The sequence below is a fragment of the Pezoporus wallicus genome, unplaced genomic scaffold (assembly GCF_028554395.1).
Source record: "Pezoporus wallicus isolate ANWC-B61680 ecotype Strahan unplaced genomic scaffold, APGP_CSIRO_Pwel_v1 contig_227, whole genome shotgun sequence".
Classification (NCBI taxonomy): domain Eukaryota; kingdom Metazoa; phylum Chordata; class Aves; order Psittaciformes; family Psittacidae; genus Pezoporus; species Pezoporus wallicus.
In genome coordinates, this window is record NW_026635704.1 from 6,645,579 (window position 1) to 6,670,440 (window position 24,862).

General features: G+C 37.6%; 1 protein-coding gene across 4 annotated transcripts in view; it reads left to right on the top strand.

Moving 5' to 3' along the window:
• Window positions 1-24,862, top strand: part of DLGAP1 (DLG associated protein 1) — a 405,562-nt gene that overhangs the window by 130,295 nt on the left and 250,405 nt on the right. For all 4 annotated transcript variants that reach the window (XM_057397547.1, XM_057397548.1, XM_057397549.1 and 1 more), the window contains one exon: window positions 13,524-13,634. The gene's annotated coding sequence lies outside the window, so the exon portion shown is untranslated. The remainder of the gene's footprint in view (window positions 1-13,523; window positions 13,635-24,862) is intronic.

A 24,862-nucleotide genomic window follows, 5' to 3' on the forward strand; every position in this document is an offset into this window, starting at 1 on the left:
ATATTACTACATTTTAAATAGCATTTAAAGAAACGAGGTTAACCTGAAAAATCAGAAGTAAGGAAGTTCCAAAGAGAATTTTTCTTGACAGTTAGGGAGTGTGTTTGCATGGTTGGGAAAATTAAACCAGAAAAAAACCTGTACTCATTCAGAGAATTTGTTGAAAAGAATTTTATCATGTCAACTTGACTTCTCTGTCACAGTAATTTGTGAAATATTAAAAAAAATTGAAAAAGGCAGGAGTCATCTGAAGAAACAACGTTTTGGGAACAGTTTCCCATCCAAAGATTGTCATTTGCTGTTAGTGCAAAATTTACCAAGTACTCTATCAAAACCAAGGTGACTATACTTAGGGTACTTTCAGTACTGAAAGTCTTCATTAGGACTGTGGATCATGTATTGCATAACATCCAACATGTTATTACAAGCATAAATAATACATTTTTTTGTAGTATGCCCTGAAGATTCATGTGTCAGGGGTGTTTTCTGACTTCTGCAGGACTTCTATGAGATTTGCAAGCCTAGAGGCACAAAAATCAGCTGTTCCTGAGCAAACTTAGTAGAAAAATCTGTACTGACTCTTTTCTTTGTGTAGGGGCACAGAAATGCATGATGTGATGAGCAATTTGTATGTCACTTTGTGCGTAAGGTGATCAGTTCATGTCCCACATGGTCGAGTTTTAGTACATGTAGGTGGTTATGTTCAGCTAACAAAACAAAAGATCTGTTGACTATGGACTTTTTCCAGAAGGTAGGAAAAAAAATAAAAAATCAAAACAAACCCTTTTTTTCCCCTTTCACTAAGGCATTCACATACACAATAACAGTCTATTTACAAAACTTGCAATAACTGCAAAAAGGTGCCAACTTGAATAATATGGAGCTTTAAAGTGTGAAGAAACTGGAGATAAGCATTTTGCTGTGTAGCGTTATCATCTTCTGAAAGGATACTGAAACACAAACAAAAGAAAAATAATCCCAAAAGCTTTTAGAAGTAATGCTCAGCTGCATTTACCTAGGAATGCTACAGTGAGCTACCATCCAAAGAGTATTTTCCTTATGCTCAAAATATGATCATGTATGGTCCACTAAGCCTTGCATGCTCAATTTTTTTTAAGGGGGCTTAGATATGCCAGGTGAAGAATGGCTCCTGGAGTCAACTTCAGCTCTCTTCTTGCCTCATCATTTCAGCAGAAACTTGTAATCTCAGCATAAGGCAGATTCTGAGATCCCAAGTTTGGAGGTGACATCTGAGAGGAAGGCAGGGAACAGCCACAGCCACTAATGAAGTGTGTGTCTCCTGTTAGCAGCCTGAGTCTGGGGTGGGCCTCTATTCTGCCAGCGTGGCAAGATTTACTCAGAGCCTTACAAGTTCATGGCTTACAAAATATGACTTGATTGTCATCATAACATGGGAAGTATGTAGCTTTTGTCAGTAAAGTGCAAGCATCAAAAATGCAAACAATGGTGACTGGGACTTTTGGACTGTGGATGCCATGAGCAGTATCTTTGTTCAGAAACTATCAAAGCACAAGAAGATGGGATCAGTGCACTGAAGCACTTGGTGCTGAGGGCCTGGCACTTCCACTGAGGAGTTTCCCCTTATTAAATAATTTTTCCTACATTCCATGACCATTCAGTTAAAACTGCCTCATCTCACTTTAAGGTTCTCCAGGGAAAGAGATTGCTCATAATGCCTTCCAGAATAATACAACTCTGATTCCCAGGTGCTTCCCCTTATTTGGGTAAACAGCATTAAAATACAGAGTACCCAACAACATTCATCTTAAGCACTAGATCTTAAAGATAATTTAATAAGTAATGAAAACAGTGCTAATTCCCCAAATTAATAAAAGTATAATATATAAAAGGATTATTAATGTGTCAGAGCAAATTAATTGAAAATTGCAAATGAACTCTGGACTTTTTGTGCATTAGACAAATTTAACAACACTGTCACAAAATGTTTTTCACTTCTTTATCTCTTAAGATATGCATCCATCAGGTTTTTCAGCATTCTGTATATTTAAAGCCACATTAAAAGAAGTTGTATGTTGTGTTACTGAATGATCTCTGTAGGCTCTTTTACATGTACTGGTGGACTCAAGAAAATAGCCCAATCAAAAAATAAGGAACAGAAAGCCACCTCTTCATGAAGTTATATTAAAAGTATAATACATAAAAATTTTGATATAATAGAAATAATAGTAGTCCTTAAGACTGTGAATATTCTTACCTATGATAATGAATATGTTCATTTGATTTTTCATCACATTCCATTAGTTTGTTCTACCTTTGAATGTCTATCTGTACATTTAAATTCTCATTATTATTCATGTATAACTTTAGCATTGAAAGTCATGGCAGAAGTATTTTAGAAGGGTTTTATTTTCACTTGCAGGATACTTTAGCTTTTTTTTTTATAGAAGTTTACTATCAAGTGGTTGTCTTATGACATACATGGTGTGAAGTTTCTTTTTCTTGTTCTTTTTGGGTGTTTTCATAGAAAGATTGACTTTATTGTTGGAGCAGCAGATCTGTCACTCTCTTCAGCATGTTTCATATTGCTAGACTGTTTATCCTGCTATACCATCACTAGGTACTCTGTTCCATTTGCTTCATCCATTTATGCATGATTTTGAACTTGGAAGAAGTGATAAATGCTGTCTCCCCTTTATCACTCAACTCTTAAGTCATTCTGACAGCAGAAACTGCTGTTCCAGTTAGAGCAGGTTCATTAGGTCATCAGAAAGCGCTAGCAGGAGCACCTTTCCACCTCCAACCTCACTGTACTAAATGCTGGGGCATCAAAAGATCATGAAAAGATTCATGAATTGGTCTATGACAGCATCAACCAGAGCTTATGATGGCACATAGAAGTATTCTGTTACACTGGATGTTGAAATTATTACCTCTTATTTGCAATTCATTGAAACCATCGTTTTTTCTTTCATGCAGTTCTGCTTCTTTTCCACCATATGTTCTCCTTAATAGAAACAGTTGGGCAGTACTTTTAGTAGAATCATAGAATCATAGAACAGTTAGGGTTGGAAAGGACCTTAAGATCATCTAGTTCCAATACCTCTGCCGTGGGCAGGGTCACCTCACACTAAACCATGTCACCCAAGGCCTCGTCCAACCTCGTCTTGAACACTGCCAGGGATGGAGCATTCACAACCTCCCTGGGCAACCTGTTCCAGTGCCTCACCACCCTCACAGAAATTTCCTTCTTATATCCAATCTAAACTTCCCCTGTTTAAGTCTTAACCTGTTACCCCTTGTCCTATCACTACAGTCCCCAATGAAGAGTCCCTCTCCAGCATCCCTATAGGCCCCCTTCAGATACTGGAAGGCTGCTATGAGGTCTCCACGCAGCCTTCTCTTCTCCAAGCTGAGCAGCCCCAACTTCCTCAGCCTGTCTTCATGCGGGAGGTGCTCCAGTCCCCTGATCATCCTCGTGGCCCTTCTCTGGACTTGTTCCAACAGTTCCATGTCCTTCTTATGGTGAGGACACCAGAACTGCACACAATACTCCAGGTGAGGTCTCACAAGAGCAGAGTAAAGGAGCAGGATCACCTCCTTGGACCTGCTGGTCACGCTCCTTTTGATGCAGCCCAGGATACGGTTGGCTTTCTGGGCTGCAAGCGCACACTGCCGGCCCATGTTCAGTTTCTCATCAACCAGCACCCCTAAGTCCTTTTCTGCAGGGCTGCTCTGAATCTCTTCTCTGCCCAACCTGTAGCTGTGCCTGGGATTGCTCCAACCCAGGTGCAGGACCTTGCACTTGGCATGGTTAAACTTCATGAGGTTGGCATCAGCTCACCTCACAAGCATGTCAAGGTCCCTCTGGATGGCATTCCTTCCCTCCAGGGTATCAACTGAACCACACAGCTTGGTGTCATCGGCAAACTTGCTGAGGGCGTACTCAATCCCACTGTCCATGGCACCAACAAAGATGTTAAACAAGACCGGTCCCAACACTGATCCCTGAGGGACACCACTTGTTACTGGTCTCCAGCTGGACATTGAGCCATTGACCACAACTCTTTGTGTGAGGCCATCCAGCCAGTTCTTTATCCACCGAGTGGTCCATCCATCAAATTGATGTCTCTCCAATTTAGAGACAAGGATGTTGTGTTGGACAGTGTCGAGCGCTTTGCGCAAGTCCAGGTAGATGACATCAACTGCTCTGCCCCTGTCCATGAGTTCTGTAGCCCCATCATAGAAGGCCACCAAATTGGTCAGGCAGGATTTCCCCTTAGTGAAGCCATGCTGGCTGTCACCAAGCACCTTGTTGATTTTCATGTGCCTTAGCATGCCTTCCAGGAGAATCTGCACCAAGATTTTGCCAGGCACAGAGGTGACACTGACTGGTCTGTAATTCCCTGGGTCATCCATTTTCCCCTTCTTGAAAATGGGGGTTATATTTCCCTTTTTCCAGTTGTTGGGAACTTCACCTGACTGCCATGATTTCTCAAATATGATGGCCAGTGGCTTCGCAACTTCATTCGCCAGCTCCTTCAGGCCCCACGGATGGATCTCATCAGGACCCACGGACTTGTGCACGTTCAGATTTTTAAGATGGTCTCGAACCAGTTCCTCTCCTACAGTGCCCCCAAGGTCTTCATTCTCACAGTCGGTGCATCTGCCTTCCAATACTTGGGTGGTGCGGTCATAGCCTTTGCCAGTGAAGACTGAGGCAAAGAAGTCATTCAGAACCTCAGCCTTCTCCAAATCCTGTGTAGCCAGTTCTCCCGAGAGCGTCCTGAGGGGGCCTACATTCTCCCTAGTCTGTTTTTTATTTGCTATGTACTTGTTGAATCCCTTCCCGTTATCTTTAATACCTCTAGCTAAGTTTAATTCTAACTGGGCCTTAGCTTTCCTAATCTGGTCCCTAGCTTCCCGGACAACATCCCTATGCTGTTCCCATGCCACCTGTCCTTGCTTCTGCTTATTATAAGTCTCTTTTTTCCTTCGAATTTTCCTCAGGAGCTCCTTATCCATCCAAGGAGGTCTCCTAGCCCTCCTGCTGCACTTCCTTCTGGTTGGGATGCAATTAGTATCATTTATTCACCTCATTTTTTGCTTCTGTCATTCCCTCTGAAACAGGCTTTTTGCATTTCTAGCCTACTGTTTGCTGCCTGTGACTGCTTTCCAGTTCTGTTTTTCCTGATTAAGTTCACCAGCAATGTAGGCTTCTTTCTTCACTGTTATGCAGTTCATATCTTTCTGTAACATTTGTACAATTTGCAGCTGTAGTTGAAAGTTACAGAAATGATTAATTAACACTTATTATTTTTTTATATTTCCTAAGTACTGCACAACTAGTTAATCAAGCAGTTAATAAACTAATTAAGCAAAAACAACATGCAGTTACAGGAGTTGTATACTCTCTTTGTCCTTGTGCAATTTTCTTGCATACTGGTATGCTTTGAAGTCTACAATCAAGAAATACATATAAAAAGTTTTCCTGATGAGGTGATTTCTTCAATTTCTCATTCAAATCAACAGAAATATTGGCAGACAGTGTGAGCAGAGGTAGACCAGCATCAAAATCCTGTGACTATGGTGTCACATTCATGACTCCTTAATGCATCTTGCTTATTAGCACAAAATAAATAGAAAAATGTTTGTTAGGGTCAACATGGAAATATCGTTATTTGGTTAAAAGACAGGTAAACGAACCCTAATTTGTAATTAATAAAGATAAAACTTTCATACTGTAATTTTTCATTTGCTGAGGTGTGGAAAAAGAACCCCAAAACTTCAATGTCTCTGCCAAAAAAAGGGATGTTTATTTGTGCAGGACATAACACATGATCACTAATGTGCCTTGATTAACTGAGACATTTACTCAGTTTGGTGGGGATTCATGCAGGAGTAAACTTTTACCACCTGATGTAGCATTATGGAAACATAATGAATTTCCTGTTGACAGCTCTTTTTTTTCCCATCCAGTGTATTATCCCGAGTTGTGTTTGGCAAGTTTGAAGGCCTGAGTTTAAGTACAGCAAATGGATGGTGACTGAGCAAAAAATCTTGCACGATGTATGGGAAAACCATTACCTAGCCAGATGTTTTAATCATGAAAATTTGCAGTGATAGCCTCTGTTACTTATCCAAAGTGATGTTTAGCTTTGGCTTTGAAGCAAATGCGGAATGACGTGGACCACATTGAAAGGAGACATTTTTTCACCAGGAAATGGTAAAGAGAAATAGAAGTGCTCTTAAATGTTTTGAATGATGGTCTGTTAAGTTGACTGACTGGTGTTACTGGAAATGTAACCTTTGGGGGGGGGGGGGGGGGGGGGGAGGAGGAGGTTAAAACTAGATTATCAATGTACCCCCCTTTGCAGATTCCTAATTGTGCTGCATGAGTAAAGTTCTTTACTATGCAGCACATTTTCAACCAACTGTGTAATTGAGAATTTCTCCCTGCAACAGCTGGATGCTGGTTTTTAACGTGTTCCGTTTCAAAAACTGCTCAAATGCCTCATGATTGCTATTTAGGCTGAAAATAGATTTTTGGCATTGCAAAGTAACGGGAAATTCAATGATGCTGGGAGTAGGACTTCATACAATAAAAGCATGAGCTGGACATGTTTAAAATTCACATGCATATTCTGGAAGACATACTTTCAAACTGTCTATTTTCACTGTGTCCTGTGAAAAACAATACACCTTGGGTTCTATTTCCTACTTTTTACTGCTTATCATACTTTTCTGAGGAAGAGGAGGATCAAAACTTAGAGTGGTTTAAAAGCACTGTAAATCCCGCAGTACTACTGATATACTTGCTTCTGTACATGTTCCCAGGCGTGAGGGTGAACTACTGCAATGTAAATGCTTTGTGAGGAATATGAAGACCAGCATAATTTGGAAAGGATCATTATACATTTGTGGAAATGTAACTTGAGTTACATGGGTTTTTAAAAATTGTCAGTTGTGTTAGAAGCACTTCTATGATGTAACAGATATTTTAGGCATCAATTGCATAGGGTGTATTACAGTATGTGAAAGAAAAAGATTGTAGTTGGGGTTTTTATAACATTTTACTTGACTCCGCGGTTACAATGCAGAAATTTCCACCCTGTATATGGTGCAAATAAATAGCTTATCTATCTATCTATCTATCTATCTATCTATCTATCTATCTATCTATCTAATCTCTCCCCCGATCCCCTTTTCTTTCTAAATTGAATGTAAAGGGGAAATGTGGGCTGGTTTTCCTATCTTGTTTCTTTCCTTAGAAGCAAGGGACAGGCTCACTGACCTGAGCTGTTACTATGCTCTCCAAATTTCGTGAGGCTGTTTTATGTATTCTCTTCCATTGCTCATGTCATTAACACAGTTAAAAGTGGGATGATTTTGCATGTGTTCCAGTTGCCTAGATACTAGGTCTAGATACCTCTCATACTTCGTTTGCCATTTTTGAACAGCGGCCACAATGCTGTTTGGGTTAGCTGCTTGATTCTTCCTCCACAGTCAGTGCGAGACAAGAGTTTCACCTTGCTGGAAGGACTCATATCTACCAGACATGAGCAAGGCAGAGTGAGGAGTTACTGACAGGAGTAATGCAGCATCTGTGAGGAGTGAGCATGACCACACATGTTGCCTGTCTTTCCTTTCTTTCTCCCTTGTTGCATTCAGGTTTTTTTTGCTTTCTCTCATCCCTTTAGGACAGTTTTTAGTTTTGTAACTATTCCTTCTTGGGGTGGTGGTAGGTACAGAAGACTGGGGGTTTGTGATTTTTTTTTTTTTCCTTTGATTTGTCCGTTTTAGTTTTCTGCCTTCTTTTGAGCCTTGTCCTTCACGCACATGCCATGAAAAATCTCCGTGGGGCAGTCCTGGGTGAGGAGCTGTGAAAGCCTCTCCTTATCGCAGAACAGTTTTGGAGATATTAAATCTTTATATAACTGACTCACTTACAATGAAGAGCAAATTAAAACCATTTAACTCCAACTACAACAGATTGCAGAACTTCCTACTCGTGCTGATGCAGGAACATCTCATAGAGAATACTTTATTCCTCCTGTGTATTAACGTTAAATGAAAGCCTGTGCTTGGGATTTTTCCTGTATGTTACATACATACTTACAACTCTGTTTCAAAACCATTTAATATTTATGAAGTTGGGCTGAAAATAATACAACTGCTGTGAGACAGTGAAATGTCTGCCATTCACATGCTGCTATACAGTGGTATAAATGCATATTTAAATTTGAATGAATTAAATTGTATTTAATCCGTTCTCTGTGAGCTTTCTCTGGTAAATAGATACCAACGCATATCAGTACTAGCGTGCATTGTTGGCAAGTGATGTGCTGTCAGCATAATTTTAGACATATTTCGTTTCTTACGTAGTATTTATCTGAAGTTATTACTGATCCCGAATTTTAAACTTTTTCTTATTGATGTGCTAGCTACTGAAATCAGAAGGTTTTCTCAAGGTATGAATTGCTTCCCATTTGAATGCAGAAACAAGGGAATGCCTATAGTGAATGTCTAGTGACTTCTTAAAGTAGCATAATTAAAAATCACACTTTGCAGGGCCCTTTAATTTGCATTGATTTAAATTTCTTTATCATTAAATAGCTTCAGGTTGGCTTCTTTTCAGTTTAGAGTAGTCAAAAGACCATGTCTGTCTAATCGGTTGTAAATACAATCAGGCTAAAAGTGCTTGTCTTCTCTTCCCATCTTTCCCAGCAGGATGATGGAAGGTATGAGCAGCTTATTATTGGTAACTTGGTGCTCCACTTGTCCTGGGGAAAAATAAGCAGTTTGCTCTATGGGCAAAATCTTAATGTGATATTATTACTGTAGATTGGCTGAGCTGTAGACATTGAAGTATTGCATTAATATTTGCTGTGCTTGGATTAGCTGAATTGCAGTGTATTTAAGTAGGAACTTGGGCTTTTTTATTATTTACTTAATCATATTTGTAATTTACTGTGGCTCAGTACTCAGCATGATTTTTAATTGTCTGAGGGAGGCTGTTAATTTTACAAATGAGGTGGAATAAGCATGTGCAATGTTGCAGTCCTGGCTTTATAGGAGAGGGTGTAGTTTTGTGCTCATTGCTAAGCTTTATGGTATTCCCATTACTACTGCACCAGTATGGGTCTAATTAAATTTTTAGAAATTCATTCACCAGTAGTTACTAGGTAGTATTCATTTCTGTAATTATGACTATTTTGCTATAATTTGGGTAGCAAATACATCAGGTTCCTGCCCAGTGCTTAAGGACAGTGATTTACAATGCACTAAGTCATATTCTGAAAGAGACCTCTTCTGAACATCTGAGGTTATCTGCTGTTTGCTCCCCTAGGCACCTTCATAGAAAGGGTTCACTAAATATAAAGCCCCTCTAAGTATGTATTTCTAATGAATCGGGCTTGAGCCATTAAAGTAGGTCAGTGTCCTGATACTGCTTACAGAAAAATGGATAGTCATGCACTTTCACTAAGAGTTACTTTTACTTAATAAAAATATGGTGAAGAGAAAGGGAGGAAACATAAACATGGGGAAAAAAAATGTCAGGTAAAATTTTTATTCATCTCGTTTACACTCTATCTTTGCTAATTCAAAAATCTGCGGGATGGCAGAACCAGAGATATGTAAAAATGCATCATGTAGAAGAAAAATCAAGTGGCTTACTAAGTAATAAAACACTTGCCTTTCACTTTTGCATTGAAATTTAGTTTAATGATAATGCTCATGCTGTGAATTGGTGTTCTGTGCAGGAGTGGAACAGACGTGATTACAGTTTGTTTCTTAGAATTACAGAAATGTAGAAAGGAATTGGAGGTGGTCATCTAGTTAAAGCCCTGCTGAAGCAGGGCTAATGTTAAAATTACATCAAGTTGCTGAATACAAGATGAGACTTGAATGAGTCTCAGTTTTGTTCAACTGAGTGTTCAGTATCTCCCGAGAGGGGGATATCACAGCCTGCCTGGGCACCTGTTCCAGATTATTCTTTTTTCCTGTTCTTCACCACACTTTTTCCAGGTGTCTTTCTGACCAAATCCAGCTAGAACCACATAGTGGCTAGTTAAGTTACTATTTCCCACCTAAAAGATGGGTTTAGAGACTGCTTTTTATAAATGATCTGCCATACAATACCTGGGTAATTTGAGTCACTGTTCTGTGCTAAAACTGAACTGGGGGTTTAAGATAAGTCTGACTCCTGCTGTGTTCATGAGTACTGGCTGTGAAGCAGTTTCAGGTCAGTCTGTTGAGAGAAAAGTCCTAATGTCATCTTATTTCATAAAAAGCAACAGTCTGAAACTAATCAAAGGGACCAGATACCTTACAGTTTGTACTTTTGTACTTCACTTAAATGTCAAAGTGTTGTAAATGTATCAGTCTAAAAAAGTAACACTTGAATCCTCTCTACCTTCTATTTAATTGCCCTCTTTTTCCTGAATGGCAGATAGGGATGTGAATGTGCACTACTTGTTGGTTGTGCCATAAAAAGATCATAAAAATTGCTTCAGTGTCAAGGTCAAAAGTCCTTTTGTCCCATGACCTGTTTCATGCATCAGAGACCAAAAGAAGTAATATAAGAACATGGCAAACAAATGCTCTTAGCCTCCAGGTTTCTTGAACTTTGTGTCTTTCTGAGCTCTATGTTTCTGAACATTTATAGTTAGCCACGTTCAGGAGATTTAATATCCTTTCCCACAGCTGCCCAGACTTGTCTTAAAGGCCTGGTTTGATGTTGATGACCTCCTGTGGCAGCAAGTTCCACAGCACAACTGCACTTTGCAGAAAGAGCCACCTCCCTTTGCTCATTTGTTCTGCTTTCTTCTGTTTTATGACTGTGATTCTTAACCAGCTTCATTTGATGTCCTCTAGTTCTTGCATTGGGAAGAATGAGGCAGTGAAAAAAATAGTTTTGCTAACCCTGTCTATGCCAGTCATGTTTTCATAATGTTCTCCCCTTCATATGGACCAAAGACTCTTAACCTGTTCATTTGTCCCTCATGCAGAAATCATTCTGTACTTTCCATCATCATCTTGCTCTTCTGTGAACTTTTTCTGATTGTATCTCTCTGATTAAATAAAAAATAGAAAAAGTAGTTAGAGAAGGCTAGCATGCATGGACATTCACAAGTAAGAAGGAACAAAAGCAAAAGGGATGAAAAAATAAGCAAATTTTAAAAGTGTTAAACCAATATTGCTTTTGAGCTGTTGATGTGGATAGTGCCCTATGTAGTACAGACCATAAAGCACACTAATCCATGACTGTCCCTGAAAACTGTATTATATAAATTTATAATATATGTTTGCAGAAAGTTCCTGTCAAATTTTGTTTCCCCTTTAACATTTTAGACAGTGGTTTATAGTGTGCTTAACACTTGTGCAATGAAGGTGATACCTTTACATTGCCTGGGCTCAGTGTCTCTGTCATCACTAATCTAACAAGTTAAAATTTCTCTTGTTAAGGTGAATGCTGTCAGCTAAGAGAAACCTATCTGAGCCCAACTTTTGCAAGGTTCTCAAGCAAATCTTCAAAGTTAGGAGTTTCAGTTTGGTTCAGAGAAGTCCTTACAACTGAAGGCTCTGCTTAATGACCTGTCCAGTTTGATCCTTTAGAGATTTATCCTTGAAAGCTCCCTAACAGAATCTTGTATGCACAAACCAATCCAGTTTACTTGATACCATTAAGTGTAACCTGTCAATTTTATACTCTCAAGGAAAATCTGAAATAGTTATGATGTAGTCAATATAGTAATCAAATTAAGGCCTCTCTCAAAAGACATCCTGTTAACTGGAAATCTGTGCATTTCTGAAATTATTTAAAAGTAATTTCTGGTTCTGCACCTCTCTCTTGTTCCCACCACCTGTCTGATGGTTTTACCATTACATTTCCAGCTTTAAACTTACATTTCTCCCTCTCCTGACAAAAAAACCTGCACAACCAAGAAAGGAAAGTGATTTAAAGACCAACTCTACAGAAAGAATTAGAAAGTTAGTTTAAGACTTAAGAATATATACCTCAGGGGTGGTTATATACCTCAGGGAAGAGTCATCCATCAATGCCAGCTATACACAAAGTGCTGTTATTGCAGAACTAGTGAAAGGTGTTTCTATTCTGACACTGATTCCAGAGACTCTGAATGGCATAATTTAGTTCATGTTGGAAACAGGTCTCATAGTAAATGAAAAGATAGTAACAAAAGGCAGGCTGCAGCTTCATGAGGTTAAGGAATTCCCAGAAATAAACCTGTCTTGTGTATGGAGGCTGTTCCTGTCCTCTTAGTGGTTATTTGGAAAAACTTCAATCCAAAGCTTGATACGTTACTAAAATGTGCATCCCATTTCCAAAGGAGTCAATTTAAAGTTTTCTAGCCTATGGGAAGTGAGACATCAGACTCTCTGATTGGGTTCTCTTCTGCCTTTATAAACATGGGTTTGTAATATTTGCAATAAGGCTATTTTTGCTCTGAACATTTTTACTTGCAATTTCTGACAGCTAGTGCCCAATAGTTAGCTGTAGTCTGTGTAAAGGTATTTCTTTGAATAAACGTGAAGGCTGTAAAATAATGTAGGAATTTTCAACACATCAAACAAGTTATTGTACTGATTGTGCTTCACTATAATCTGAGGCTAGTCTCAAAGTTCACTTAGCCATATGCCTTTTCCTCTCTTTTAATTCTTTTCAGGGAAAGTTTGATTGGAGCTGTTAACTGCATTTACAAGAAAAATATTTGTAGTTGTTCTGGCTTGTATTTATGAATTGTTCACATGAAGGAAAAAAAAGCCCCAAACATAAAAACAGGGAAAAATCCAGAATAAAATAGGCTAGACCTTTAAGTGGTAAGAAACAAAACTTGAAATAGTGAGATGACTCATACAGCTCAAATATAAAGCACAGAGGAAAGCTGTTTTCATTAGTCTCAGTAAGTAGTACTGGAGAACTAAAAGGGAGAAACATGTATATCATTTTCCTTACCGGAGAAAGAAAATCACTTGGAAATAACTATTTTCAGTTCATATAATTTTAAAAATTCATATATTTAAATGTGCAGTGATTTGCCATTGCAATTTTGTCCATCAGCAATTGAATGCTGGTGGGGAAGCACCATGTATACATCTGGGTGTTGGGTCAAGTTTATCACCATTCCCAGTTGCTTTGCCAGAGGCAGCAGGACTGTATGGTGCTTATGTAGTGTGAGAAAAGGCTGTAGGATGATGAGACTGCTGGAGAGGTGAGCTTGCAGAAAGTCAATAGATTTACTGAGGCAATCACATGTAACTAGTCTAGTCTACGTATCTTTTTGTAAAAATAATAATAAATGCAACATTATACAATCTAAATATTTGGGGATTTTGTCCTTTTTTTCTTGCAGGGAAGAGAGCGTAGTACCATGTGAAAATTTTGCCATGGACCATTGATATAAAGACTATCAATCAATATTGCTTTGATTTTTAAGTAATAAATAGTTGCTTGCCATGTTATTATTTTTTCCTTGTTTCAGGCTAGTAGTTTTAACTGCTACCCTTTCATTCCATTTCAGAACAGTCAAGCATCCAATATTGGAACTGACATCTGAATTAAAGAGTGTGCAAAAAAACCTCTTCCCACTTTAAATATTGAAACACCTAAAATGGAAAACTGACTAAAGGAGGTGAGTCCTTTCTTCTTATTCTCTGATTGTTCTCCTTGATCTGTCTCTGCATCACTTTCATTCATTTTTTTTCCAGATTTACTTATAATAGGCAGGAAGCCAAATGACTGCAAATTCTGAACTGCTCTAATGGAAATGAAAGTATCCTGATCACTTACTATTTTGGCTTAGAAAATCATACATATGACAACTCATCTTTGTACTTATCTAGATCTGCAGGCTGCAGACAGTGTTAATATCAGATGTCTCTTAACATTGTGAGTCTGACATGAACATAAAAATGTAGCACAGAAACTTAAATGTTGAGTAGATCCTCATATGGCTGGATGTGCCATAGGTACGGAGCAAGTGTAGACAATATGAGAGGACTAATTTGGCCTGAAGAATTATAGAAATAAGAGAGATCAGAGACAAAAATGACAGAATGATAGAAGCAACATTGAAGTTACTTGGAGAAGCTCTAGTAGGGAAACAACTTCTTTTCCACAGCATTCACATTTTTTTTTGACACTAAGAATTGCAGAAAAAGCATGACCTTACTGACTTGGTGCACATACTGAAGATAAACTGACCTTAACCTAGAGCAGCTCTAGCCTCTTGAACACAAATTGAATAGTGGTGAAATATCTATGTATAGTGAATTACAGGTTTTTCACAAAGTTAATCATATTGAAACAAATTAAAATCAACAGTTCTGTATTCTGTTTCTTTGTTACCACATGACAGACTTAAATATAACTGCTCTAGGAACAGGGGAAGTATTTTTTATTTATATTTCTTTTTTAAATGGTGGTCATGCTGCTTATGATTTGGTATGATTTTAAAAGTAATTCTTAGAAGTATGCCATATTCAACTCTTTATAGTTCACTAACAAGCAATTTAGTTATAATGTTAAATTAATATGTTCATTATAAAATTAGTATATCAGGATTAGTTAGGTATGGTACTTGATTTGAACTTGTAAATTTCCCTGTGCATAAGTTTAAGATATTGAGTTAAATGTTTTACATCTCTGGAATAATCTTTGTATTACTCAAGAGTGATCCTTATTAATTGTTTTCTCTTTTATGTAAAATATATCCATGGATAACTCAAAAATTTAATTTCTTACAATAAGGATGTTATGTAATTATCCAGCAATAACAATTGCTTTTTATTTTAGAAAACATACTAGCAGAGGAGAAAATGCCAATGCTGCTTCAACATTTCCATAGCCATAAAACTGTATCTATGGTGATGTATTATATGTAACATATATATATTTATACATGAATCCATCTATTACTTATATAGCATACATATATATCCTTATACATTGTAAGTATATATATCCAAGGTACATGCACGTTAAAAAAAGTGGTGCGTTTTCTTTGCAGAATAGGACTTGGAACTAGAATGTGTTTCTTTTTCACAGTAATATATTTATCTATCACTTACATACGTTTATTTCAATTATTGTGTTCTTTCATTCTCAAAAAAATCTATCCCCTCAGTTCTTTGTGGTTTGGGTAAAACAACTATATCCAGCATTCCCAGCATTCAGTTTCTTACAGCTGCACTTAACTTTGGCTGTTTTATGCACCTGGATCTGGGGATGTGTCTTTTAGAAGAGTCAAAGAAATTAAGAATGATATAGTAAGAATGCTGTTAAGGCTGGGCAGTCATCTCTGAACAATTTAGGAAATACCAAAATGCATGTTGCTAGTTCACACATATCACAAGAGATTCTTTCCAACAACAATCTCATGTATAATTTTTTGCCTCTAATTTTACTCAAAGTTCACCTGGGTATTGGTGGTTTCCTTTCTTAATGGTTAAGAAGTAAATTTGTGATGTAATTATATCATTAAATTTGACCCTTCTTAGGACATTTTATAGAGTCCCCCTATTGAGTTGATCTACCCAGTTTTGGATAGGGTACTTAAAGTTTTGAATAGGGTATTTGTATATATATACCGACACAGACAGTCCTAATAGAGCAACCCTGTGCTTACTCACAAGAAGCAAAGGCACCGCCACTCGCAGGCAAAATAGAGACTTTTTTCACTGAGTATTGGGAGAATAGGTGTCAGGGAATTCTTTCATATAGAGGATTGTATTGAACGATGCAGGAGGTGTTTTGTTTTTTTTAATTGTAAATTCACTGTTAGAACTACACAAAAAATCATACTTTTTAAAATAATTTGAATGGACAAAATGAAAGAACACCATTTCTGTTAGACTTCCTATTAGTTTATTGCCCTTCCTGAAAAGGGGACTTTTTGCTTGATGCAAAAATGCGAAGTAGGGCCATAAGGAATCTCTTAATGAAGAATACAAAAGAAAACATTATGTTACTGAGGAAGGTATTTTGATTAATGATACACTTTGTTAGAAAGAACAGGGCACGGTCCATTTGTTTTCGTAAGGAATGTATGTGTTGTGAATTTTGTTTAAGGGACATGCAGATGGAACTCCAATATGTCATTAAATCAAGACATATTTATCATCAGGAAGAAGATTACTACACTTTGAAAAAGTCAGATAAGGAGAATCTATATGAAATGTGTTAGGGATACAGAAGAAACTGAACTTCAATGAGACCAAACAAAAGGAATATAATTAATTCTCTGCAGGGAGAATGAAAGAAATTTAAAGCTTGTGGTCTCCCTGTCTTAGTGGAGAAATAGGATAGGGAAATACGATGGTGAATGCTTTTGTGTGGTCTAATTAGGCAGCAGTCTCAGGCTCTTCAAAATATTGTTCCTTAGAGAGAAAGAACACAAGACACAAATTATCAGTTAAAAGATACAATGATCTTTGATGCAGTACAAGAGGAAGTGTAAGGTATTTTACTAATAATGCTGGGGTGAAGGTAACTGTAATGAGAAAAATTAAAAGTATTGCCTCAGGTACACTGAAAAGACACAAAAGCTTAGAAGAGACAAAGGTAGTGTAATCAAATATAAAAAGAAAACAGCTTTCAGGTGCTAATTGAAAACTAATCATGACTTGCTTGGGGCTTTTTAAACTTTTTTGAAAGGCAAGAGTTTATGTTAGAGTTTAAATGCTAATTCCTTGATTGGGTATACAAAACCTATAAATAGCAAAAAGAAACTAAAATGGCAGTGAAATAGACAGGTGAATTGTCTTTTAGATAAAAATAAAAGAAGTTTCAAATAAAAATATATTTTATATATTCTACTTCTTTCTCTACTTATGGGAAACCAAGATCAAAATAAAAGATAGGGATAACTCTTTCAAGCAACAATATGTCAGCATCAACCTGATGAGATGTTAAGAGCTAAATGCATTTTTACATCCAGTGGCAAATTGGAAGTCCAGGGAATATCCATAATGTTTTGGGATGAGTTTGGATGCTGAAATTACTCCGGAACATTCCTTAGATTTGAATGCCATAGTGACAACAGTAATGTTATAACTCTGAAAAGTCACCATCTGTGCAGGCTAAGGGAAAATGGAGTTGTAGTATGTAGGTGGACAAAAGATCAAAAACTGCAGAGAGCGGTACTGAGATCTGGAGTAAAATACTGTATCAAAAGTTTCTTTTCTACTGATAAATAAGGAAACAATCATTAATAGCTAGAAACTGTAGAAGCTTATCTTTGAGTAAAAAAAAAAATAGTGATGAATTTGCTTACATGACTTGAATATGTAAGGGATATGTAACTGGGAGCAAAAAAGAACAAAATAAACAGGAAGGTTGATGTTCAGTACAGCTAAGGCCATCCTTTTTTCCTCTATCAGTCTAAAACAAAAAATCACTTCATCACATCTAGCAGAAACAGATAATTCCTCACAGCTACAATCAATTTTGTATCAAAATTTATTTCAGAATGTACCTTTGATCTATGTTTTGACAGTTGATATAATCCAGATATTTATTGGCTGCATTCTAAAAGAAGATGTGGTCCTTCTTCCTTCACTATCCAGACTGATTTTTTTTATTTTTTTTTTTGGTTGGTTGGTTGGTTTTGTGGAAGATGTGAAATTGGTGAAGGAAATTGTCCTAGAGTGCCAGAAGGCTGTTTCCTACAGCCTTCTGTAGAAGTTCTACAGGTGTTCTCTTCTGTAAAAAGAGAGAAATTTTGTAAACTTCAGATCAATTATTTTATTACACTGTCTTTAAAGCATAATTACATTACACCTACTAGATTTTATCAGAAAGTAGTAACGAAATGTGCCTATTTATGATATTGTATAAAGTATTTTAAGGTACCGAAACAGAATCTTCTATTCAATTTTTAAATCATTATGTTGTGGGTTGGGTTTTTTTTCATTTAATTTTATTTAACTAAGAGAGTAAACAGGTTGGTAAACTCAGAAACAGTCTCAGGAAAAGAGAGAGCTAGTAACCCGAAGGGTGCTTCCCAGCCGACCTCCCTTTGCCTTGGTAAGTATGAGGTTGTAGAAGATAGGTAAGGAGGTGATGCTAAATACTTAGCATCTAGTCCCTTGTTACTTATTACACCTTTTCTTCCTATTTAAATTGATCCTAGTTAAATGGGAATGCTAAATGGTTGTTTAATTTTAAAATGACATTTCTTGTGACTTTCTTTTCTTATAGTGAAATTCACAGCCAAAATAAACTTGCCTGTGAGTGCATGACTGTTGAGTGGGAGCCCTGAGGACAGGGGACATTAATATTAGAAATAGGTAACACTCTTATAAGGTCTCTCAAGCCTAAGAAGAAGTCATCTGTAGCTCAGGAAATACCAGAATTATTCAACTTTCTTAGGTTTTTTTATACTTTTGTTTAGGCACCTATTGCCACCATTGTTTATGACAGTGGCTCAATGGGTCTTTGAATTCACCCAGTGTGGCAATTCCTGTAAGTGCACACTACTGGAACTGAATGCATGTAAGAAGGTTGCATGGCAGGACAAAAGTAGTAACACCATTAACTCTGAGAAAGGGAGTATTTCTTGTATTCCCATCATTATCTTCAAGCAAAAAAATTCAAACTGAGCACAGTGGGAAATCCTATTTATTCCTATGATATAAAATCATATCCCTGAAATAATTCACGTATTTTAAAAACAAACTGATCTATGGAACTGGCATTGGTTTTAGGCTGCTAATGCAGGGAGAGATGTCTTTCTTATGTTTGCACTGCACATAATAAGCAGACATAGGCACAATGATACCATCTCCTGATGGTTTCGTGGAATAAGGGGCCCACATTTATCCTAACACTGGAAAGAGTAGAGGAAGCACATCTGTCCTTATATGGTCTATCTTCATATTTTTATCTCTTTATAACAACTAAAGCAGTAACATCATAAAAATCTGATATGGGTGCTCTTTTAAGTTCACTGTTGCTGAGATGGAACCTGCGCCGTGCAAAATAGAAAAATACATTTGTCCTTATAGGATAGTGAAAGTCTGGTGAAGGTACATTAGCAACCTCTTCCAACTCATTGGGTAATACAAAATTATATTCTTCCGGAAGCCTTACTCTATATGAAACTCTTTCTGCCATATGGTTATTACTTTAAACTGTTTCTGCAATCTGTTTTATTTCTATTGTATAATTTCTACTTATGTTTTGGTTTGTTGCCCTTTCCTGTCAGCTCTTCTTGATTCTTTCTACATGCTGCAGGCACAGTTTAAAAAGTACATGGCTAATGTATTGGTGAAGGAGCAGAATAGCAGTGGGTCACAGTGGGGACATACCAAGGAATTCTGGTATTCAGGACTTGAATGCTCAAGAGAGACCACAGTCATGGTTGGATGCAGTGACTGTTTTCAAGATCAAAGGAAAAAAAGCCAGGGAAAACAGTTTAACAAATTACCATTCATCAAGAAGAAAAAGTATAATCATGTATATTATTGAAGCTTTCTAAATTGCCTTTGCTCTTAAAGCATGAATTTATCTGAGCACATTGAAGTCTAAGTAGGCTAGAAACTTCCTGCAAATACTCATCGTACTGTTGTTATTTCAAAAGTGGGAAGAAATATTTCAGTGTTATAAAATCAGTACAATGAAATAATTTGCCCATCTAATGAGCTCACTAGGAAGTTCTTTCAACAACTAAAATTCATATTTTGAAAATCCTGGAAATAGGGAAGATTTCAAGGACTGGGAGAAAATTCTGAAAATTATTTGAGAGCATGGTATGTTTACAGCGCAACAGGATTCTGCAGGTGCCAGGTCCACTAGTTGGGCTTACAGCTTTCTTTTCCAAATATGGCCACTCCAGGACATACTTTATTAAGTTACTCACATTTTAGAAAGTTGTTGAAAACTGGAGAGACTTTGGGAGACAGCACAGGATAGGTTCAAGTGAGACTAAAGAAACCTGGCCAGTTTGGATCAGTGTTTGGGGGTGGGGGGTCTCACTGTGGAAGGCAACAAAGTACTGAACTTCTGAGACTCACAAGTGATGACAAAAAAAAAAAGAGATCCAGTACATGGAAGTTATACCTAGAAATGCAGGCAAATTGTGTGTTTTTAAGCAGAAGTAACTACACATTGAAACAATTTACAAATCAGTGTTGTGGATTCTTATAACTTACAAGATTTCATTTGGAATTAAGGCTAAGATTGCTGAAGCAATTTAGGGAATTAGGTGCTCAGACATCCTTGAAGTGTACTCATTAAATTCATCAAGATCTCTTGGGCTCTTCTAGAAATGCAGTAAAGCTAAAAGCAGTGTGCTGCTTTTGATTCACAAATGGGGCTTGGAGTGCTGTGTAGATGATCTTTGATATGTTGCACAGCAGGTCAAACTGTTCCAGTGGCTTCTTTTGTTCAGAGTCTGTGTTTGCTTATTTGTACCTGAGAACAACAAAAAAATGTTCTGACCTAATAGGAGCTACTTGAGATAACTGTTGAAGTACTTATACCCCATCTGTTTAAGATGTCTGTGATTCACTCATGTTACAGTAGGTTGCTATTTCACCTCCATTCTGCTGCTGCTTTTAGGAAAAAGACTTAAAGACAAGGAGATGTATATAGATGGCATGGAGCCGCTGAGCAACAGCTTGTTTCTCTTAGTTTTTCAGGAGCTGATTTGATAGCCAAAGCATAAACAGTGAGTCATGTCTCAGGACCTCCTCTGTGATCTGAGTGTGTTGACCAGAGGAGGTCCTGAAATATGGCTGGATAGTTTTATTAACTAAGCTTTTCTTGGTTTTATGTAATATTGTCTATGTAAAGAATTCACTTCAAACCATTGTCTCTCACCAGGAAAACTTTGATCTTAAGTGAGTGAGTCTGGTTGCCTTGCTTTTGTCTGTGTGAGAGTTACATTGAGATAGGGGTTACATAGATGTATTAAGCATCCAGTTGTGCACCAGTACAATCATTAATTTTGTTGTCTCTGGACACTACGGCCCCTACTGTAGAAATTATCTATTTTCTTTCTTTGTTACACTTCACTACTTAGGGTCTGCATGGCTAAGCTAATAAAAGATCCTGTAAACCAGACCTGTAATCAGTACAAATACTATTTGCAAGCCAATTTCCTCAGCTTACTTTTCAGAGATATGCATCTGAAACTGGATGGTCACAGGGAAAAAAACTAAAGCTCACCTATGGGAGGGGACAATCACTATACCCCTTGAATCAGGAGCTGGATTCTGTCCTGGGTTTGGCTTACACACAAAGCTGAATTTTGCGAGGCTCTGGAAATTCAAATTCTGCCTGATAGCTACTAAATATAGCGCAGTAATCTAGAACATTGAGGTTGTTTGTTTTGTTTTGTTGCTTTTTTTTTAAGAATGCACAAATTAACAACATGGAAACAGTTAATGAGGAAAACTAATAGTGTTCATGGCTGTTAACACAATGAAATTAAAACTTGTATGTCCCACTCAACAGGTTTTTTAAGTTATCTTTTGTTGCATAACAAAATGGGCATATCTCAGCTGTGTGTTGAAGACTTTGGGTATAAATTATTATAATTTGTATAAAAGTGAATTGAGTTGAATATAAAGTACAAAGAGAAATAAGTGGTTTTGTACTGGTTGATATATCATAGATATTTTGGAAATCTGTTTACCCAAGACATCATTGTGACAAGGTTATAATATTAGGTTCTTGGGGCTGTATCAGTATATGAAAGCTATTTGTCATCTTTATGAACTATATATCATTATCAGAATAAAAGTTATACTGATTGCTGCATTTTTCATCATTATCATGTAGATGTTCCATGTGGTCTATCAACTCCAACAAGGAGATGAAGCAGTATGTATTTCAGACAAATTGTTGATGACAACTGCTGTGTTTTAAAGCTAAAAAGCAGCTATTGTGTTGTCCAGTGCTGGAAAAAGAATTAAGTGTAAGCTAATTTTAAAATCTATTATATTTTCAAGATCAAGACAGTGCAGACAGGTACTTGAGTTGAAGGTGCCCAATGTCCATGCAGTTGATTATGTTGGTGATTGAGAAAATGAAAGGGCAGATGTTAGCAGTTTGGGATTTTTTGTTTCTGTAAGTGAGCAATTAATAATGTAATGTGAACTAAAAAGCCATATATATCCTTATTAACTTCAGTAGCTTTATAATGCAGCTATTCAAATGATATACATTAAATTGCTCCTGTGCTTTCCTGTAAGGCTGTTGAAATTTTAGCTTCAAAGCACTGCATGAAGATGCCCTCTGGTCTGGACAGCGCAATGCTTCCTGATGGAAAGACCTTGTTAAAATTAGGTTTTGAACACAGCAAAAACTGAGTTGTGCTGCTTTATGATAAACTAAGTTCACTCATTGCTTTGGCCAAATGAGTCTAAGAAATGCTTGCGCAGAATAAGTTGTGTAATTATTATACCACATTTCTTTACATTACATATATGTGTGTTTATACATACATGTATATCTAACTTCCTAAAGCATTTTGTAAAAAATATCAAATAAATGTAATTTTTTCTTTCTCTGATTTGAGAATGTAACTCAGAAAGTGTATTCAAGGATATGAGGTAACCTAGCTGTCCCAGGAGGTACTAATTGGACCAATAAGGTCCAAACATATTTTCTTTCATCTGTGATGTGGAATTTGTCCAAAAGCAAAATAGCACCACTGGGTTGAAATATTACTTTAAATAACTATAGGGCTTCTTAGGTTTATGATCAGGAGCAATCTAGGCACATCTAAGCAACTTTATAGGAGATGCAGCTATTTTAATTCACCAGAAATAAGTGAGCTCCATGCAGATGCTATTGAACTGTTGTCAAATCATTCTGGTTTTCAGTGGAAATTTGTAACAAGAATGAACTTTGTCCTGCAGCAAGATTTCTGTTCTGGCTTTGGCTCTTTAATAGTTGGTGACACCAGTCAGTTTTCTTAAAATATCATGACAAGACTTATCATGACTTGTGTCTTAGAGCTACAGTAAGCAAAGCACGTACTGTAGGAAAAGCATGACAGAACCCCATACGACATGACATAGTTTCAGAAATCACCTTATTTGACAGACCATCTAGTTTTGGGTTAGACAAATTAATACCTTGAGACTGGGTAATGAATTGATCTCTTGTTGAGATAGCAGTAGCTTGAGTATCTGAGAAAACAAAATGCTCTATCCTGATATTTACTACAATAATTTATTCATCCTGCATTGCCTGACTATTGTAGCCATCAATTACATGGTAGATTTTTATTTTCAATTGCTAAACTTTACTGCATATGATATTATGGAAACATTGTGTGCTTGTAGCATGTATTATCTGAGTAAATGGTTAGCAGTCAAGGAACAATAAAAATGCAATAATGCCAATATTTTTAGCTCTTAAATTCTAAATCAGATGCCTCTTACATTATGTAGCTCTCACATACAGCTCTGTATGGCTATTTTGTTTTGATTGTATTTATTTTCTCAGTGGCTTCCTCATATTTATACAAAATAATAACAGAATTGTAGTATCATTTAGGTTAGAAAAGTCCTTTAAGATCATTGAGTCCAACTGTTAACCTGACGCTGCTGAGTCCACCACTAAACCATGTCCCTAAAGTGCCTCATCTACATGTCTTTTTAAATAAGCTGACTTAACCTTGGGGGCACCTCCATCCTAGACAAACCAATGCTGTCGTCATCGTTTGGTTCCACTTGCAGAGCCTATTATTACTCACAGGCATGTGAGCAGCTGGGGTAGTCACAAAGTAGATGAACCTGCTGCACCGAGCAATAACTTGTTGCCACTTCCCCCAGTCCCTTAAGTCGCTTTGTTCAGGCAGGAGGAGAGAGACAGGGAATCCTCCATTACCATGCTTCCTGTCTGCCTGTTGGCAGTGTCTCAGGGAAGGCAATTCTAGTAGTTTATCTCTCACTCACTCACTCTCCCCAGTACTCCTAAACCTACTCTCCTCCTCCCAGAGCTCCATCACTAAGTGGAGGAGTTCCTCTGTCTGGACACACTTCCCACAGGTATGCTCATTGCTGCTGTCCCATACTGGCACAAGAGCTGGGAACAGCCCACAGCCTGACACTGGCAGTGTATTCTCACCAGAACTCACTTTGGGCACCTGTGTCAACCATTGGGGGTGCAGAGCTCAGAGAGGCCACGGCTCTCTGCCAGGTGGATACACTTCTCCTTGGTCAAGCTGGCAGGGCTTCAGCACCCCTCCTGCACACCCTTCCACACAAACTGCCCCACCATGCCCTTGCTGATGTGCTGTCTTGTTTGCTCTTCTTGTTGGCAGCACTCATGGTCACTGGTGCACCCTAAGGGCTTCTTTTATACATGTAAGGGGGCCTGGCCACTGGTGCTCCTGGCCCACGCAGGTCCCATCAACTGCTCTAATGCAAGCTGCAGGCTCATGGAGGCTCTCTTGGCTCCCCGTGAGTTTTCTCCGGGTCAGGACATTCCCCCTGTGCACCACACCAGAGAATTCCACTGTGTATTGTGCCAGCACAGGAACTGCTTACCTGGGTGACTGACCCATTATGTTGAACTAGAAGAAAACCTTTTTCTTTCTTTTTCTAAAATGTTAGATTGCTTATTTTCTGGAAACACATACCTGGCATAAAGGGAATTTATCTGGTTTAATCTTAGATTAGGTGCTTGATTTGTAATTAAAATCCAAGTGGTGAAACAAATTGAGAATGACAAATGCAGTTTATTGAATCAGTTGATCACTGTTTTCCTGTGTTACAGCTGTTTTGTCTCCAATGCAGTTCCATTTGATTTGGTAATTGTATGCAAAATATAATTATGTTGTGGTTCTTCATCAGAGATCCTTCTTGGGTAGAATGATTGAAAACGGTTGTTGGAATAATTTGT